Here is a 19,679-nt window from a genome sequence, read left to right as displayed (position 1 = left end):
GGCAGATGTAGGGAGGGTAATCACCCTCTTGCCACTCCTCGGACTGCAAGCTGCCGAGTCCCTGTTTCTCAGGACTAGCACCAAATCACACCAGTGGGATTCTTGGCTGGGGGGCTGGTGCTTTCCAGGAAGCTGGTAAATAGTGCTTGCTGCCCATAAATGAGATTGAAAACCAGCTCTAATGAGCTATTTGCACATTGCCGCCAGGTCTGGGTGAGAATCTCGTTGGGGACTGGGGCTGGCGAGGCAGGCTGCGAGACTCGGTCCGGTCATGAAACCCATTTTTGGTCCGACGAATGACTCACCATGCCTTCAGGATTTCCCCCCTCTGGCAGGCAGCCCTGGAGAATCCAACTAATATTGTATCGTAACCAGTTCACCCTTGAATCTTGAGTTTAAGATTGGTGAACAACAAAAACTGCTTAAGTTGGCATATTTTTAATGCTTTAATGTTATAATGCCTCCTTCTGCAGAATCTTTAAAACAAGGTTGAAATTAATAGAGCTGGTGAAAACTCTTTGTTGTTTTAAACGTTTCTGACTTTTTGCACTTTGTATAACTTGATTTAAGCGATTCTGTATTATTGGAAGTTCACTATTTTATGCTGCTCTTCCAGCTGGACTGCATAAATCATTTGAGGAATTTCACTTCAATAAGAAAAATTACCTTCTGTTCTGTTCTGCACCTAGATTTGCAACACATGTCTCTCTTACCTTGGTAAGTTGGAGGAGATTCCTTCATCACCTTTCCTTTACTACAGGTGAAGTGACTGAGATCTCCCTACTACAGGCAGATCTACAGATAATAATTTGCCCAGGACAATTTGGACGGGACGGTAACACAGTGGTTAGCACCATCACTTCACAACGCCAGGGTCCCAGGTTTGATTCCCGGCTTGGGTCACTATCTGTGTGGAGTCTGCGTGTTCTCCCCGTGTCTGCGTGGGTTTCCTTCGGGTGCTCCGGTTTCCTCCCACAAGTCCTGAAAGACGTGTTGTTAGGTAATTTGGACATTCTGAACTCTCCCTCTGTGTACTCGAACAGGTGCTGGAGTGTGGCGACGAGAAGCTTTTCACAGTAACTTCATTGCAATGTTAATGTAAGCTTACTTGTGACAATAATGATTATTATTTAAGTTTTTCTGATGATAATGAAGTATGCAACAAAATTCAACTTCTGCACAATAAGATTCTTACGTATCCAAGTGGAACAGATACAGTATATAAGTGTGGACACTTTTAGACTGTGTTCAATTAGGAATTATTGAATTACTAAGTTTAACAATTTCAGATAGCTCCCTTCTCTCCTTTGATTTATTTTTATTTTGGACGGCAGCTGTTGTGATGATCATGGTTTTCTCCCATACTTGGTGACCTTGGGGTCAGCATGGGCTGGCTTCTCTCTGGTCCCCCAGCCCATGATTCTCGGTGGCACGCCATTCACTGGTGGCAGGACTCTCTGCTCCCGCTGCTTGTCAAAGGGATTTCCCATTGTAGCCACCCCATGCCACTGGGAAACCTGCGGGCGATAGTGCGCTATTGGCGGGAACATAGAATTCCGACGGCGGATAATTCCGGCCAATGTTTTCTTTGGAGCAGAGAAGGCAGAGGGGGGACATGATTGAGGTGTATAAGATTGTGAGGGATTTTGACAGGGTAAATAAGAAGCAGCTGTTCCCCTTAGTTGAGGGGTCAATCATAAGGGTGCATAGTGTTAGCGTGAAGGTCAGGAGACTCCGAGGGAATTTGAGAAAGAAAACTCACCATTCAGAGGGTGCTGAGAACCTGGAATGAACTGCCTGGGAACGTAGTGGAGGCTAGAAACCTCACAGCCTTTCAAAATCACATGGACGAGCACTTGAAACACCCTCGCATTCAAGGATTTGGGACAAGTGCTGGCAAGTGGGACTAGCGTGAGGTTAGAGGTAGCTATTGTTGGTGCAGATTCAATGGGCCGAAGAGCCTTTCTGCGCAGTATGACTCTATGACACTATTGCCCAGAAACTTAATTGGATCAGCCACATAAAACTCATTAGCTCATCTCCTGACTCCTCAAAACCTGTCCACAAGGCACAATTCAGGAATGTGATGGAACACTTCCCACTTATCTGGATGAGTGCAGCTTCAATAATACTCAGGAAGTTTGACACCACCAGGACAAAGAAACCCGCTTGATTGATAACACCATTTACCACTTTATAACATTCCCTCCACCACTGGAGTGCTGTGGCAGCAGAGTGTACCATCTACAAGTTCCAGTACAGCAGCTCACCACACCTTTGACAACACCTTCCAAACACACAACCTCTGCCACCTATGTAAACAAAGACGGCAGACACATGGGAGCATCAGTGTCTGCATGTTCCCCTCTAAGACACCCACCTAACCAAAAGTTGAAATATATTGCGACTCCTTCATTGTTGCTGGGTCGACATTCTGGCACTCCGCCCTTAACAGCGGATGGACTTACACCACAAGACTGCAGTGGGTCAAGAAGGTGGCTCACCACCACTTTCTCAAGAGTAATTGCTGGCCTTAGCAATGGTGCCCACACCACACATACAAATGAAAACAAGCATTGATAGTGAAATTCACATTCAAAAACAGTATTGCGCATATATACATAAACAACTCGACATTGCTCAAGCACAAATTGTACAAGAGGTTTATACTTACCTGTCTTGGCCCTGTAGCTTCAGGCTAAACATTGTTTCAGTGTTGAATTCTCTCTCGAAACTACTTTTCCCAAAGTTCAATGCAGAGTGGATAGCAACAGGCAGGCTCACTCGTGTATCATGATGACTTCTCAAGAAAGACGGGACCACATTGCTGGGTTGCTACAGGTAATCGGTGACAGAGCAATGAGAAGATAGATGTAGAGAATTGATGCATTTCAAAATTAAATTCTCAGACTTTTGCCAGAACAGAATGCCCTGATAATGCCATCAAGTTGCCACTCTGAAAATACCTGCTTCCCCCACCCTACAGAGCAAAACCATGGGGAGAGCTGGAGATGTGACCCCATTCCAAACATTTAGGCTGGAGTTCAAGGCTGGTTCTGACTGTCAGACCTATCCTGCTGCACTTAAAGTGATGGAGCAGACATACAAGAATAGCAGGTTCATAAAATCTAGGAAGAAAATAAAACTTACTCACATCATGGCACTGATCCACACCATGCTGTTGTGAATCTGGCAAGAAAGTTAAAAAGTCAGACAAAGGAGGTGAGAGGCATCGACAGAAGCATTGATACGGCTAAAGTTTCATTTGGAATGTGATAGGATAGCCAACTGCCCAAGATTCTCTTAAAGTCTCCAGAAATCAAAGATTAATCTTCTGCACAACCCAAGAGAAAAATCAAAGGAGCATTGAAAAAAAAGTTTTATTTTCATTTTGTTTGACCATTTTAAGTTATCAGTTGTGAACAGTAGGGCAGCATGGTAGCACAGTGGTTAGCACTGTTGCTTCACAGCACCAGGGAGCCAGGTTCGATACCCGGCTCGGGTCACAGTCTGTGCGGAGTCTGCATGTTCTCGTCGTCTCTGCGTGGGTTTCCTCCAGGTGCTCCGGTTTCCTCTCGCAAGTCCAGAAAGACGTGCTTGTTCGGTAAATTGGATGTTCTAGATTCTCCCTCGGTGTACGAACAGGCACCGTGGTGACTGTGGTGATATGCCTGTAGATAATACTGCACGTATGCAGCAGTGTGATCTCCCACGAGCAGGTGGCCATGTATGCAGCAGTGTGACCTCCTATCAGCAGGTCGCATCAGATATAAGTCAGGCAACATCAGGCTATCTGATAATGTTGTTAGATGTACCTGAGGACAGTCGTGCATAGGGGTAGTTCCAGGGGACTCTAAAGAAAGTCTATGAAAACTTGTTCAGTATCTGATCATTACCTTATCACGTGTGCATTAATAAAAATCCTGGTTTGGACAAGTCACCAGCAGTTCTGTAGATTCCTTGCGAGACAACGAACACGGAACGCAACAGTGACTAGGGGCTTTTCACAGTAACTTCATTGCAGTGTTAATGTAAGCCTACTTGTGACACTGACAAAGATTATTATTATAAGGTTTTTGGAGATAGACAAAATTCAACCTGCCATGATGCTTGAGGAAGGCGGTGATGTGGTGAAAGCTCCAAGAAAACCTTTTACCAGAGTTGGCAAATGCAACTGGATCAAAGCTTTTAAATTTGATGTTTCTACCCATGTATAAATGTATTTCATTTCTTTTTCCACTGGTGCAGGACATGCAAAGCATCCACACCCATTGAGGCAATCACAGCTGAGTCGTGTAGCCATAATGCCTGACACTCACTACAAGCGAATTTACTTAGCGAGCTTGAATTTGGGTTGCACCCTTATAATAGTCATCGAATCATGACAAGGACACTATGAAGGCTTCATTTAGGAGTTTTGATTTTGACTTTGCGTTCTGGGAGAAGATCCCTCAGGATTGTTGCACCTTGCATGAAGGACAGTGCAACCTCCCTCAAGCAAACAGACACAGAGGAAAAGGAAAGGAATGGAAAAGCTGAGCCAACAACGCATCCAAAACTCAACCTTCTGTGGTATCCTGTCACAGAATCACAGAATAATACAGCGCTGAAGAGACCCTTTGGCCCATCGAATCGGAACCGACACATGAAAAACACCTGAACTGTCTACCTAATCCTATATGCCAGCACTTGGCCCATAGCCTTGAATGTTATGACGTGCTAAGTGCTTATCCAGATATTTTTTAAAGGATGTGAGGCAACCCACCTCTACCACCCTCCCAGGCAATGGCAGCTGAACTTTCCGGGAATAGTTTGGCCTCAACCATCCATATGTACCCACCAGAACTCGAAATATCACAGGTGATGAATGTGGACACCTTTGCTCGAGGGACGAAGAAGTGAATTACATGTGTCAGTAGCAACAGCAGTAAAATCAAACCTGCAACGATGTAGTAGGCATAGCTCAGTTCAATAAGATCCACAGACATTTAAAACGACACATGGGACCTGCTCAACTGAAAAATATCAGTAGTTGGGTGAAGCTGACAGGATTTTGTTTGTTATAGAGGTCAAAATGCTAACTGCTCCACTCCCCGCTCACCTCCATGTCAATGCTGAGCAATTCTCTTTGGAGATGGAATTCTAAAATTCACATAAACTCCAAAGATATCAAGTTAAAAATCAGGTTAAGGGAAAGCAATGCTGGGCTGACATGGACAGCCTGCATTACCAATTCTTTCCCCACTTAAAACTGCAGCGCTCTGAGTTTTACCAAACAGTGTGGCATTTTTGACAAATGAATGCCAAGCTTGTAAAAGTTTTTTATCACCATGAAGTGGAGGAAGTATATTGTGCAGATATGCCAGAGGCTGATGGAATATTGGAAAGATGATAAATCATTGGTTACATACTTAAACGACCAAAGTGCACATTTGTTGACCTTAATCCAATGTAAGTATATGAACAGAATACAGCATCATAGATAATCCAGGCATTAGTTTGACAGAAAGGTTCATACAATAAAGTAAGTGAAAATTCAGCACAGGGTAGAGTGGCCACAAGCATCGGAAGATTTCTGGAAAAGGACATGAACACAAAAGCTGACAGTCATGGCAGCAGGCAGAGATCAAGCATGCTTCAGGCTGCAGGTTCCACACGCATGGCGCATGCGCAATGGAACAATGCGTGCACATGTGTGGTCACAGCAATGCTCCAGGCAGATGATGTTTAGGCTTTGCAGACACATGCACATGTACAGTAGCATTCATTCACTGTGTCAATAATCACAGCGAATGTAAACTGCAAAGCAGAATCAAATAAGTCAAAAGCAAAATACTGCTGATGCTGGAAATCTGAAAAAAGAACAGAACCTGCTAGAATTCTTTGAAGATGTAACGATTAGAGTTGACCAGGGAGAACCGGTGGATGCGGTTTATTTAGACTTTCCGAAGGCTTTCAACAAGGTCTCATATAGCAGATTACTCTGTAAAGTTAAAGCGCATGGGATTGTGGGTAGTGTCTTGAGATGGATAGAAAGCTGGTCAGCAGACAGAATGCAAAAAGTTGTAATAATTGGATCATTTTCCAATTGACAGGCAGTGACTAGTTGGGTACCACAGTGATCTGTGCTAGGATCCTAACTGTTCACATTATATATTAATGATTTGGATGAGAAAACTAAATATATCATCACCAAATTTGCAGAAGATACAAAGTTGGGTGGGAAGCTGAACTGTAAGGAGGATGCAGGAATGACTCAGTGGGATTTGGACAGACAGAGTGAGTGGGCAAATGCATGGCAGATGTAGTATAATGTGAATAAATGTGAGGTTATCTACTTCAGTAGAAAAAATAGGCAGGCAGATTATTATTTGAATGGGTGTAAATTGAGAGAGGTGGATACTCAGCTAGACTTGGAGTCCTCGTGCATCATTGCTGAAATTAAGCGCACAGGTACAGCAGGCAGTAAAGAAGGCAAATGGTATGTTGGCCTTCATAATGAGAGGATTTGAATATAGAAATAGAGGGCGGAATTCTCTCAGCCTGGGGCTGGGCTGGAGAATTGCCGCGACCAGCGCGAATCGCGCCATGCCGCCCTGACGCCGGGACGTGATTCTCCGCAGAGCGGAGAATCGGCGCCAGCGGCGGCGGCAGGGTTGGCGTGGCGCTGGTCTGGGGCCGCTCTATGGCCCCCCCCCCCCCCCGGCGATTCTCCGCCTGGGATGGGCCAAGCGGCCATACCAAAAAATCCAAGTCCTGCCGGTGCCGTTCTAACCTTGTCTTACCCGCCGGGACCTCAGCATGGAAGGGTCCTGGGCGGCCTGTGGGAGGGAGGGGGCTTCGACCCCGGAGGGCCTCCACTGTGGCCTGGCCCACGTTGGGGCCCACCGATCGGCGGGCCGGCCTCTCGGGCTGGGGGCCTCCTTCGTTCCGCGATGGCCCCTGTAGCCCTACGCCATGTTGTGTCGGGGCCGGCGCGGAGAAGGGAGATACCGTGCATGCGTGGATATCGGGCTGGTCCCACCGAGCATGTGCGGACGGACAGCGCCGATCTGATGCTGGGATCGGTAGCTGGAGCAGCGTGGGTCGCTCCAGTGCCGTGCTGGCCCCCTGTAGGGGCCAGAATTGCTGATCCTAAGGCCATGTTGACGCCGTCAGGAAACGAGACGGCGTCTACGACAGCGTCAACACTTAGCCTCAGGAGCAGAGAATCCCGCTCAGAGATGCTTTACTGCAATTATATAGGACATTGGTGAGGCTACACCAAGACTATTGTGTGAAGTTTTGGTGTCCTCATCTGAGGAAGGATGTTCTTGCTATGTAGGGAGTGCAGCGAAGGTTTACCAGACTGATTCTTGGGATGGCGGGATTGTCATATGAGGAGAGACTAAATTGGTCAGGATTATAGTAATTGGAGATGAGAAGAGTGGGAGGGGATCGCATAGGAGCTTACAAAATTCTAACAGGATTAGACAGGGTAGATTCAGAATGTTCCCAATGGTGGGGGAGGAGACCAAAACTAAGGGTCATAGTTTGAGAATAAGAGGTTAAAAACTTTTAGGACTGAGGTGAGAAGGAATGTCTTCATGCAGAGAGTGGTGAATCTGTAGAATTCACTACCACAGAAAGTAGTTGAAGCCAAAATGATGTATAATTTTAAGGAGTTAAATATAGCTTTCGAGGCTAAAGTGATCAAGGGATATGGTGGGAAGGCTGGGTCAGTGTATTGAACTTGATGTTCATGGTCACAATGAATGGTGGAGCAGCAACAAAGGGCTGAATGGCCTCCTCCTGCTTCTATTTTTTGTATTTTTCTTTGTATAAAATAAGGGTTGATCTGATTGCGGCTTTAACCCCACCTTCCTGCCTACATTCTGCACCCCGCACCTCTCCCCTCCCCATAACTATCAACACCCTTATCAATCAAATATCTGTTTAACTCAGCCCTAAATATATTCAATTAGCCAGCCTCCACTTTGTAAGTAGAAAAGGCGGGAGCCAACGTGTGCACAGCAAGCTCCCAAGGCACCCATGTGAAAAGACTGGATAATTTGCTTTTGTAATGTTGATGGATAAATGTTGGCCACAGTTCTATGAAAATAGTGTGGTAGTATGTATTGGGGGTCATGTGGGACTGGAAGTCCTAATGTCATTGGCTGACAGATCCCGGGTCCTGGTTGGCCGTTGACCTCTAGCTCCGCCCTGAAGGCGGAGTATAAGAAGCCGGAGTCTTCCCCCGCAGGCCAGTTTACTATCGAGCTGCAGGGGAACAGACACGCTTAATAAAGCCTCATCGACTTCACTCTGTTCGTCTCACGGAGTCTTTGTGCGCTACAATTTATTAAGCGTGCCTAAAAAGGACTATGGAGCTCAGGATCATTCCGGAATGCCTGAGGATCAGCCCCCACGCAGTGAACGCGGCAGCAGCCTTCAAGCACTGGCAGACTTGCTTCAAGGCCTACCTCAGAACGACCACCGGCCGGGTCACAGAAGACCAAAAACTGCAGGTCCTGCACTCGAGGGTGAGCACGGAGATTTTCTCCCTCATCGAAGACTCGGAGGATTTCCAGACGGCGTTCGCAGCACTGAAAAGTCTCTATGTCCGCCCAGTTAACCAAATCTACGCTCGCTACCAGCTCGCGACGAGACGACAAGCTCCCGGAGAATCGATGGACGAATTCTACGCCGCGCTGCTGATCTTGGGACGAGCCTGCAGCTGCCCATCGGTGAACGCAAACAAAACTAGGGAATAGGGACAGTGTGGCTCTGAGGCAGAGCAGACGGGGAGAAGTTGCTGAACACAGCGGGTCTGGTGGCCTGAAGTGCATATGTTTTAATGCAAGGAGCATTACGGGTAAGGCAGATGAACTTAGAGCTTGGATTAGTACTTGGAACTATGATGTTGTGGCCATTACAGAGACCTGGTTGAGGGAAGGGCAGGATTGGCAGCTAAACGTTCCAGGACTTAGATGTTTCAGGCGGGATAGAGGGGGATGTAAAAGGGGAGGTGGAGTTGCGCTACTTGTTCGGGAGAATATCACAGCTGTACTGCGAGAGGACACCTCAGAGGGCAGTGAGGCTATATGTGTAGAGATCAGGAATAAGAAGGGTGCAGTCACAATGTTGGGGGTATACTACAGGCCTCCCAACAGCCAGCGGGAGATCGAGGAGCAGATAGGTAGACAGATTTTGGAAAAGAATAAAAACAACAGGGTTGTGGTGATGGGAGACTTCAACTTCCCCAATATTGACTGGGACTCACTTAGTGCCAGGGGCTTAGACGGGGCGGAGTTTGTAAGGAGCATCCAGGAGGGCTTCTTAAAACAATATGTAGACAGTCCAACTAGGGAAGGGGCGGTACTGGACCTGGTATTGGGGAATGAGCCCGGCCAGGTGGTAGATGTTTCAGTAGGGGAGCATTTCGGTAACAGTGACCACAATTCAGTAAGTTTTAAAGTACTGGTGGACAAGGATAAGAGTGGTCCGAGGATGAATGTGCTAAATTGGGGGAAGGCTAATTATAACAATATTAGGTGGGAACTGAAGAACATAGATTGGGGGTGGATGTTTGAGGGCAAATCAACATCTGACATGTGGGAGGCTTTCAAGTGGCAGTTGAAAGGAATACAGGACCGGCATGTTCCTGTGAGGAAGAAAGATAAATACGGCAATTTTCGGGAACCTTGGATGACGAGTGATATTGTAGGCCTCGTCAAAAAGAAAAAGGAGGCATTTGTCAAGGCTAAAAGGCTGGGAACAGACGAAGCCTGCGTGGAATATAAGGAAGGAGTCAGGAGGGCTAGAAGGGGTCACGAAAAGTCATTGGCAAATAGGGTTAAGGAAAATCCCAAGGCTTTTTACACGTACATAAAAAGCAAGAGGGTAGCCAGGGAAAGGGTTGGCCCACTGAAGGATAGGCAAGGGAATCTATGTGTGGAGCCAGAGGAAATGGGCGAGGTACTAAATGAATACTTTGCATCAGTATTCACCAAAGAGAAGGAATTGGTAGATGTTGAGTCTGGAGAAGGGGGTGTAAATAGCCTGGGTCACATTGTGATCTAAAAAGGCGAGGTGTTGGGTGTCTTAAAAAATATTAAGGTAGATAAGTCCCCAGGGCCTGATGGAATCTACCCCAGAATACTGAAGGAGGCTGGAGAGGAAATTGCTGAGGCCTTGACAGAAATCTTTGGATCCTCGCTGTCTTCAGGGGATGTCCCGGAGGACTGGAGAATAGCCAATGTTGTTCCTCTGTTTAAGAAGGGTAGCAAGGATAATCCCGGGAACTACAGGCCGGTGAGCCGTACTTCAGTGGTAGGGAAATTACTGGAGAGAATTCTTCGAGACAAGATCTACTCCCATTTGGAAGCAAATGGACGTATTAGTGAGAGGCAGCACGGTTTTGTGAAGGGGAGGTCGTGTCTCACTAACTTGATAGAGTTTTTCGAGGAGGTCACTAAGATGATTGATGCAGGTAGGGCAGTAGATGTTGTCTATATGGACTTCAGTAAGGCCTTTGACAAGGTCCCTCATGGTAGACTAGTACAAAAGGTGAAGTCACACGGGATCAGGGGTGAGCTGGCAAGGTGGATACAGAACTGGCTAGGCCATAGAAGGCAGAGAGTAGCAATGGAGGGATGCTTTTCTAATTGGAGGGCTGTGACCAGTGGTGTTCCACAGGGATCAGTGCTGGGACCTTTGCTCTTTGTAGTATATATAAATGATTTGGAGGAAAATGTAACTGGTCTGATTAGTAAGTTTGCAGACGACACAAAGGTTGGTGGAATTGCGGATAGCGATGAGGACTGTCGGAGGATACAGCAGGATTTAGATTGTCTGGAGACTTGGGTGGAGAGATGGCAGATGGAGTTTAATCCGGACAAATGTGAGGTAATGCATTTTGGAAGGTCTAATGCAGGTAGGGAATATACAGTGAATGGTAGAACCCTCAAGAGTATTGAAAGTCAAAGAGATCTAGGAGTACAGGTCCACAGGTCATTGAAAGGGGCAACACAGGTGGAGAAGGTAGCCAAGAAGGCATACGGCATGCTTGCCTTCATTGGCCGGGGCATTGACTATAAGAATTGGCAAGTCATGTTGCAGCTGTTAGTTAGGCCACTAGAACCTTAGTTAGGCCACACTTGGAGTATAGTGTTCAATTCTGGTCGCCACACTACCAGAAGGATGTGGAGGCTTTAGAGAGGGTGCAGAAGGGATTTACCAGAATGTTGCCTGGTATGGAGGGCATTAGCTATGAGGAGCGATTGAATAAACTCGGTTTGTTCTCACTGGAACGAAGGAGGTTGAGGGGAGACCTGATAGAGCTATATAAAATTATGAGGGGCATAGACAGAGTGGATAGTCAGAGGCTTTTCCCCAGGGTAGAGGGGTCAATTACTAGGGGGCATAGGTTTAAGGTGAGAGGGGCAAGGTTTAGAGTAGATGTACGAGGCAAGTTCTTTACGCAGAGGGTAGTGGGTGCCTGGAACTCGCTACCGGAGGAGGTAGTGGAAGCAGGGACGATAGGGACATTTAAGGGGCATCTTGACAAATATATGAATAGGATGGGAATAGAAGGATACGGACCCAGGAAGTGTAGAAGATTGTAGTTTAGTCGGGCAGCATGGTCGGCATGGGCTTGGAGGGCCGAAGGGCCTGTTCCTGTGCTGTACATTTCTTTGTTCTTTGTTCTTTGTAACACACGGACATGTTAATGCGCGATGCTTTTGTGGCAGGTATGCAATCCTCCCAAATCCGCCAAAGACTTCTAGAAATAGAGTCGCTAGGACTCTCAGAGGCACGGGCCCTAGCAGCCTCCCCAGACGTGGCCGCGCGTAATACCCGCACCTACGGCCCCGACCGCGCGGCAACCCATTGGGCCCCGTACGTACCCGTCGCGGCAAACACCGTACCCCCCCTCGGACACCCCACAGGCTTGCGCGGTCCAAACGCCGAGTCGCACCGGGGGCGCCCGCTGTTATTTCTGCGGCCAGGCGAAACACCCCCGACAGCGCTGCCCGGCCCGCGCAGCTATCTGCAAAAGCTGCGGGAAAAAGGGCCATTATGCGGTTGTGAGCCGGTCCCGCGAGGTCGCCGCTGTCCCGGGAGAACAGGGAGCCCTGCAAGCCGTTTACGCGCCCCAACCCCCCCAGCACGCCATGTACGACCCGCAGGCGCAGCCGCTCTGGGTCCCGACCACCGCGGTCCCGGGAGAACTGGGAGCTCTGCACGCCGCTTACGCCCCCCAACCCCCCTCCCCGCAGCCCATGTATGACCCGCCGCCGGCGCTACCGCTTTGGGTCCTGGCCAACACTCTCCACGGAGAGGAGGGAGCTTTGCGCGTCCCTAACGCCACCCTAACCCCCACCCCGCGCCCCACGCCTGACCCGCCGACGCCACCTACTTGGGCCCCGACCACCGCTGTCCCCGGTGAGGGAGCTCCGCGCGGTCCTAGCGCTCGCGGTCCTAGCGCTCCCAGCCCCCCCAGCACACCATGTGCGACCCGCAGACGCCGCCATTTTGGGTCCCAGCCACCACGAGGGGAGGAGGGGCGCCGCCATCTTGGACCGCCCCAGACCTGTACGACGCGTGGGGACGGCCATTTTGTCCACCCCGCCGCCATCTTGTGACCCCCCAGCCACGTGCGATGTATGGGGGCGGCCATTTTGTCCATCCCCGACGCCATCTTGGACGGCAATAACGGACCCCACTCCACTACTACAACCACGTCTCGCTTCAATTACGCTCGATCAAGCTCGGCCCCGGACACTCCAGACGATGACGACAACGGTGCTAATAAACGGCCACGAGACGCCATGCCTAGTCGACTCCGGGAGCACGGAGAGCTTTATACACCCCGACACGGTAAGACGCTGTTCCTTGACCACCTATCCCAGCGCACAAAAGATTTCCCTAGCTGCAGGATCCCACTCCATACAGATCCAGGGATTCTGCATAGTTACCCTAACGGTGCAGGGGAGGGAGTTCAAAAACTACAAACTAAACGTCCTTCCCCGACTCTGTGCCCCCACCTTGCTGGGATTAGATTTCCAATGCAATCTACAGAGCCTTACGTTCAAATTCGGCGGCCCAATACCCCCACTCACTATCTGCGGCCTCGCAACCCTCAAGGTGCAACCCCCGTCCTTGTTTGCGAACCTCACCCCGGATTGCAAACCCATCGCCACTAGGAGCAGACGGTACAGCGCCCAGAACCGGACCTTCATTTGGTCCGAAGTCCAGCGGCTATTAAAGGAGGGCATAATCCAGGCCAGCAATAGTCCCTGGAGAGCGCAAGTGGTAGTAGTGAAGACAGGGGAGAAACAAAGGATGGTCATTGACTATAGCCAGACCATCAACAGGTACACACAACTAGACGCGTACCCTCTCCCCCGCATATCCGACATGGTCAACCGGATTACCCAATATAAAGTCTTCTCCACCGTGGACCTCAAGTCCGCCTACCATCAGCTCCCCATCCGCCCAAGTGACCGCAAGTACACAGCCTTCGAGGCAGACGGGCGATTATACCATTTCCTACGGGTCCCTTTTGGCGTCACAAACGGTGTCTCGGTCTTCCAACGGGAGATGGACCGAATGGTTGATCAACATGGGTTGCGGGCCACGTTCCCGTATCTCGACAATGTAACCATCTGCGGCCACGATCAGCAGGACCACGACGCCAACCTCCAAAAATTCCTCCAGACCGCCAAAGCCTTGAACCTCACGTACAACGAGGACAAGTGCGTTTTTAGCACCGATCGGCTAGCCATTCTGGGCTACGTAGTGCGCAATGGGATAATAGGCCCCGACCCCGAACGTATGTGCGCACTCATGGAATTCCCCCTCCCGCTCTGCCCAAAAGCCCTGAAACACTGCTTGGGGTTCTTTTCATACTACGCCCAGTGGGTCCCCCAGTACGCAGACAAGGCCCGCCCCCTAATACAGACCACGACCTTCCCTCTGTCGACAGAGGCTTGCCAGGCCTTCAGCCGCATCAAAGCGGATATCGCAAAGGCCACGATGCGCGCCATCGACGAGTCCCTCCCCTTCCAGGTCGAGAGCGACGCCTCCGACGTAGCTCTAGCGGCCACCCTTAACCAAGCGGGCAGACCCGTGGCCTTTTTCTCCCGGACCCTCCACGCCTCAGAAATCCGCCACTCTTCAGTAGAAAAGGAAGCCCAAGCCATAGTGGAAGCTGTGCGACATTGGAGGCATTACCTGGCCGGCAGGAGATTCACTCTCCTCACGGACCAACGGTCGGTAGCCTTCATGTTCGATAATGCACAGCGGGGCAAAATCAAAAACGACAAGATCTTAAGGTGGAGGATCGAGCTCTCCACCTTCAACTATGAGATTTTGTATCGTCCTGGAAAGCTGAACGAGCCGTCCGATGCCCTATCCCGCGGCACATGTGCCAATGCACAAATTAACCGCCTCCAAACCCTCCACGAGGACCTCTGCCACCCGGGGGTCACTTGGTTTTACCACTTCATCAAGTCCCGCAATCTCCCATACTCTTTAGAGGAGATCCGTACAGTCACAAGGGACTGCCACATCTGCGCGGAATGCAAGCCGCATTTTTTCAGGCTAGATGGAGCGCACCTGATTAAGGCTTCCCGCCCCTTTGAACGCCTCAGTCTCGATTTCAAAGGGCCCCTCCCCTCCACCGACCGCAACGCATATTTTCTTAATGTGGTGGACGAATACTCCCGCTTCCCTTTTGCCATTCCCTGTTCTGACATGATCGCGGCCACAGTCATTAAAGCCCTGAACAGCATCTTCACACTGTTCGGTTACCCCGCTTACGTCCACAGCGACAGGGGATCCTCTTTCATGAGTGACGAGCTGCGCCAGTTCCTGCTCAGCAAGGGCATAGCCTCAAGCAGGACGACCAGCTACAACCCCCGGGGGAACGGGCAAGTAGAGAGGGAGAACGGCACGGTCTGGAAGGCCGTCCTACTGGCCCTACGGTCCAGGGACCTCCCAGTTTCACGGTGGCAGGAGGTCCTCCCGGACGCTCTCCACTCCATCCGGTCGTTATTATGTACGAGCACTAATCAAACGCCTCATGAGCGTCTCTTTGTTTTCCCTAGGAGGTCCTCCTCTGGAACGTCGCTGCCGACCTGGCTGGCGGCCCCAGGACCCATCCTGCTCCGAAAGCATGTGCGGGCACATAAGGCGGACCCGTTGGTCGAAAGGGTTCACCTCCTCCACGCGAACCCCCAGTACGCCTACGTGGAGTACCCCGACGGCCGACAGGACACGGTCTCCCTGCGGGATCTGGCGCCCGCCGGCAACACGCACACCCCCCCGACACCATCAACCCAAGCCCCCCCCCTTCCTGCCACCACCGCACCCCGCGACCGGCCCCTTCCCAGGAGGATCGGTTCCCCTCCCCTCAGCACCAACCAAGAATAAAGCCCAAGCTGAAACCGTAAGGCTCCTGGAGGCGACAACACCGGTACAAGCACCACCACCATCGGGGCCGAGGCGATCGACACGGACGACCAGACCACCCGACCGACTCGTGGCGTCGATCTAAAACTAAATATGGACTTTTCACAAGAACATTTTGCTTTTCTTCCCATACCCTCTGTAAATAGTTGCAACAGGACAAAATTGTACAATACTGTATTGCCTTGTGAATGTTTTTTTTCCTCCCAGGACCAGCCCTGTAAACCCTTACCACCATACGAAGCATCACCCCGCCGGGTTCATTTTTGACAAGGGGTGAATGTGGTAGTATGTATTGGGGGTCATGTGGGACTGGAAGCCCTAATGTCATTGGCTGACAGATCCCGGGTCCTGGTTGGCCGTTGACCTCTAGTTCCGCCCTGAAGGCGGAGTATAAGAAGCCGGAGTCTTCCCCCGCAGGCCAGTTTACTATCGAGCTGCGGGGGAACAGACACGCTTAATAAAGCCTCATCGACTTCACTCTGTTCGTCTCACGGAGTCTTTGTGCGCTACAAATAGTTCTGTGGAATTGTTTACATCCGTGTGAGAGGGCAGCTAGAGTCTCCATTTATTGTCTTATCCATATAATGACTGCTCCAACAATCCCTCAAACTGCATTGGTGTGTCAGCCTTGATGTTTGAATTTTTAAGTACACGGCACTTTGGCAAAATACACACCAGAATCTCTGATGCAACACACGTCACTGCTTGAGGCTTCCTTCACCAATGAGGGAAACGTGTTTTAAAGTTTGCTCTGTATCTTTGCAGTGACCTACAATGGGCATTGGGATCCTGAAGTCAAGGAATAAAGTGTGCCCAAGTCCACATTTGGCAGCAATGGGACTGCTTCAGCAAGTTTACGACATACAGTCTCCTAATTTGCCGGGGAGATATTTGGGACTCAGGGGCTTCCTTCCCTGCCATAGGTACCCGCTTTTGGCTAGTGAGTCTCTGGCGCCAACAGGGATGGCGCAGAAAGGCCGCTTCCATTAAACATCACCCCTATGGTCAGCAAAATGCCAGTGGACCAGTGGCTTCCACTGCTGATAAAATGCCCCAGCTGTCCTGACGTAGCTCCCTGTGATTGAATCGGCCATTCCCGCTTCCCAGCCTGCGTTCTGGGGAGACAATAAAGTTTGCTATCTATTTGTTGAGGACATTGCTGGAAAACACAATGGAAAAAAGCAGCAAAATAAAGCAATCTCAAAATAAACAATTGCTAAGTTAAAATTCCTGATCACAGTTGCTATTACGTTGCCATGCTCAGAGACAGAGCTTAAGGGAAGACACAAGAAGGAATAATTAGCTCAAACAGAGACACTGGAAATGGGTTTGCACCTTTTTAATTTAATAACATGAACACAAGTGCATCATCCCAGTGAATGTACCATCCAGTCCACTTAATTCCATACACTTGGAGTGAGCCATTACTAATCCTAACTTGTGTTGAGGACACAGTGCATCTTCTTGATTATTGTACATCAGTCCTAGTTCAATTGATTAAACAGTGTCTGTTGAAACAATTCACCTCCTGCTGTCTTTCTCTTTATTTTGGTTGCATTCAGCCACACTAAGTGCATTCACTTGGTTGGGTTATAATTTTTATTCGGCTTACAATGACAGTGTTGTATCATGTGTCTCTTCAGTGGGCCTTTAATCAATAAAATTACTGTCAGGACAATACAAAATGAAAACTGTAGGCGTTCCAAATGTGCCCGTTTCTTAGTTGTCTCGCAGCAGTTGCCACTGCAACAGCTGCCTGTTTTCGTTGGCCAGGCCTTTAGTATTAGCAGCTTCAACATCAAGCTCCCTGGCATCAGGTCATTTACAATTGACTCATTCCTGATTACACACAACATGATTCCACAATATGAGGGACAATGTCTGGTACAATTCCAGTCCGATCAAGACACTGGAACCTTCATTTGACGAATTACTCAATCCTGTTATCTCTCTTTCTCTCTCTGTTTCAGAGTGTAGCATTTTGCCGGTCTAGAGAGCCTCCACTCTACAAAGACAAACATAGATGCCAAAATTCATCATTGCCTCCAACATGCTAACTCTGAGGAAACGAGTATCTGTGGGCTAGGATCTCAAACCAGAGACGAACATCACGGTTACTGAGCAGCCATGATCTCCACATTCCTCTCTGCTTCAGTAACTTTGGCAACCCACAGCAGACACCGCAAAGTACTGGATAAGTACCACCAGTGGCACCTGTGCATGATTCTCCAAATCTGTTGACTAAAAAGGTGGTCCAACAGCAGCGGCATTTCCCAAGGCAACTTGACTGACATGGAGGTGTGAATCTTGCAAAACTAGCTCGACTGGGTCCTCTCAAAGCATCTCAATTTAGGGTCCTCAGAAAGCATCTTCAAAGTGGTCAAACATACCCACTGACTCATAGGAGACCCTGGTTTAAATCCAATCAAAATGGAGAAGGCTCATTCGGGGATGCGTCACCGAACACATTGAGACACCTCATCTGAAATGTGCAGAGGCGAAGTTCAGGCATCAGCGGGAGCACACAAACCTCCAAAAAACAAATCTATCTAACCCTTCGAGCACCACCTGCCACGCATGTGTCAGAGTCTGCAGATCACACACTGGACTTGTCAGCTATCTCAGAACCCACTGAATGGGATTGCAAGCAAGTCATCCGCGGTCTCCTGGGGCTGCCTAAAAAGAAGTAGACAATGCAGCACCAACCATGGAATAGTGTAATGGTTCTGATGAATCCCTATCCCTTGCCATCAAGCTATTCCACCATCACTGCTGTTGAAGTAAAGTTGGGACACTAAACTTACAAAGAATTTACAAATTATAAAGGCAAGTGGGAGTTCCAAGAATATTGGCCGGGATTCTCCGAGCCCGCGCCGGGTCGGAGAATCGGCGGGGGGCCACGAAAATCCAGCCACGCTACTCTGGGGCGTCATTCTCTGACCCCCCGCCGGGTCGGAGAATGGCCGTTGGCCGCCGTGAATCCCGCCCCCGCACCCCCGAAGTCTCCGAAGGGAGAAAAGTCGGCGGGGCGTTAATGGCGCCGCTGCCGCGGAGAATGTCACGGGTCTGCGCAAGGCAGCCGATTTTCGGCCTGCCGATATTCTCCCTTCCGGATGGGCCGAAGTCCCGTCGACGTGAACGGTCAATCAAACCTCCTTTTCATCGGCGTGACCCGGTGCTCCAGGCTCACGCCGACCAGCGAGGAGGTGAGTGATGGCCTGGGGGGTTGGCTCTGGGCAGGAAATGGCGTGGCCGCAGACTGATTGTGTGAGGAGAGGTGTGTCTCGGCTTGTGTGTGTGTGTGCGGCGGGGGGGGGGGGGGGGGGGGGTGGTTAGAGTAGGCTGGACTCCGGGGGAGTGCCGGGAGGGGGTCCGTGCCGGGGTGGAGGTTGGGGGTTGTGGAGGGGGTCCGTGCCGGGGTGGAGGTTGGGGGGGGGTCCGTGCTGGGGTGGAGGTTGGGGGTTGGGGAGGGGGTCCGTGCCGGGGTGGAGGTTGGGGAGGGGGTCCGTGTCGGGGTGGAGGTTGGGGGGGGTCCGTGCTGGGGTGGAGGTTGGGGAGGGGGTCCGTGCCGGGGTGGAGGTTGGGGGGGGGGGTCCGTGCTGGGTTGGAGGTTGGGGAGGGGGTCCGTGCCGGGGTGGAGGTTGGGGAGGGGGTCCGTGCCGGGGTGGAGGTTGGGGAGGGGGTCCGTGCCGGGGTGGAGGTTGGGGGGGGGTCCGTGCTGGGGTGGAGGTTGGGGGGGGGGTCCGTGCTGGGGTGGAGGTTGGGGAGGGGGTCCGTGCCGGGGTGGAGGTTGGGGGGGGGTCCGTGCTGGGGTGGAGGTTGGGGGTTGGGGAGGGGGTCCGTGCCGGGGTGGGTGATGGGAGGGCAAATGAGTTGGTCCACCTGGCCAGGTGCCAGCCTCCAACAGTTGGACCCATGCGGTCCATGCCACCTGGCTGGGGGGAGGAGGGGATATGGGCAATGATGACATGTCGTCGTTCCCCTCCCCCCCCAACAGGCCGTCATGTTTTCAGACCATCCTGCGATGTTGGCCGCCGTGGTGGCAGCCGCTCATGTCTATGTTGCCCTGGATGAGGAGGAGGAGGAGGAGGAGGAGGAGCGTGCCAGGGAGGCGGCGCAGGCTGCCGCAGAGGGGCAGGCGGCAGCCGCCCAGGCTGGAGGGACACCTGGCCGACAGGACGAGGAGGGGGAGGAGGACGTCGTGGCCCCACGGCAACGGAGGC

The sequence above is a fragment of the Scyliorhinus torazame genome, chromosome 3 (assembly GCF_047496885.1).
Source record: "Scyliorhinus torazame isolate Kashiwa2021f chromosome 3, sScyTor2.1, whole genome shotgun sequence".
NCBI classification, from domain to species: domain Eukaryota; kingdom Metazoa; phylum Chordata; class Chondrichthyes; order Carcharhiniformes; family Scyliorhinidae; genus Scyliorhinus; species Scyliorhinus torazame.
The sequence above is the reverse complement of the archived record's forward strand: the minus strand, read 5'-3'. Positions refer to the sequence as shown.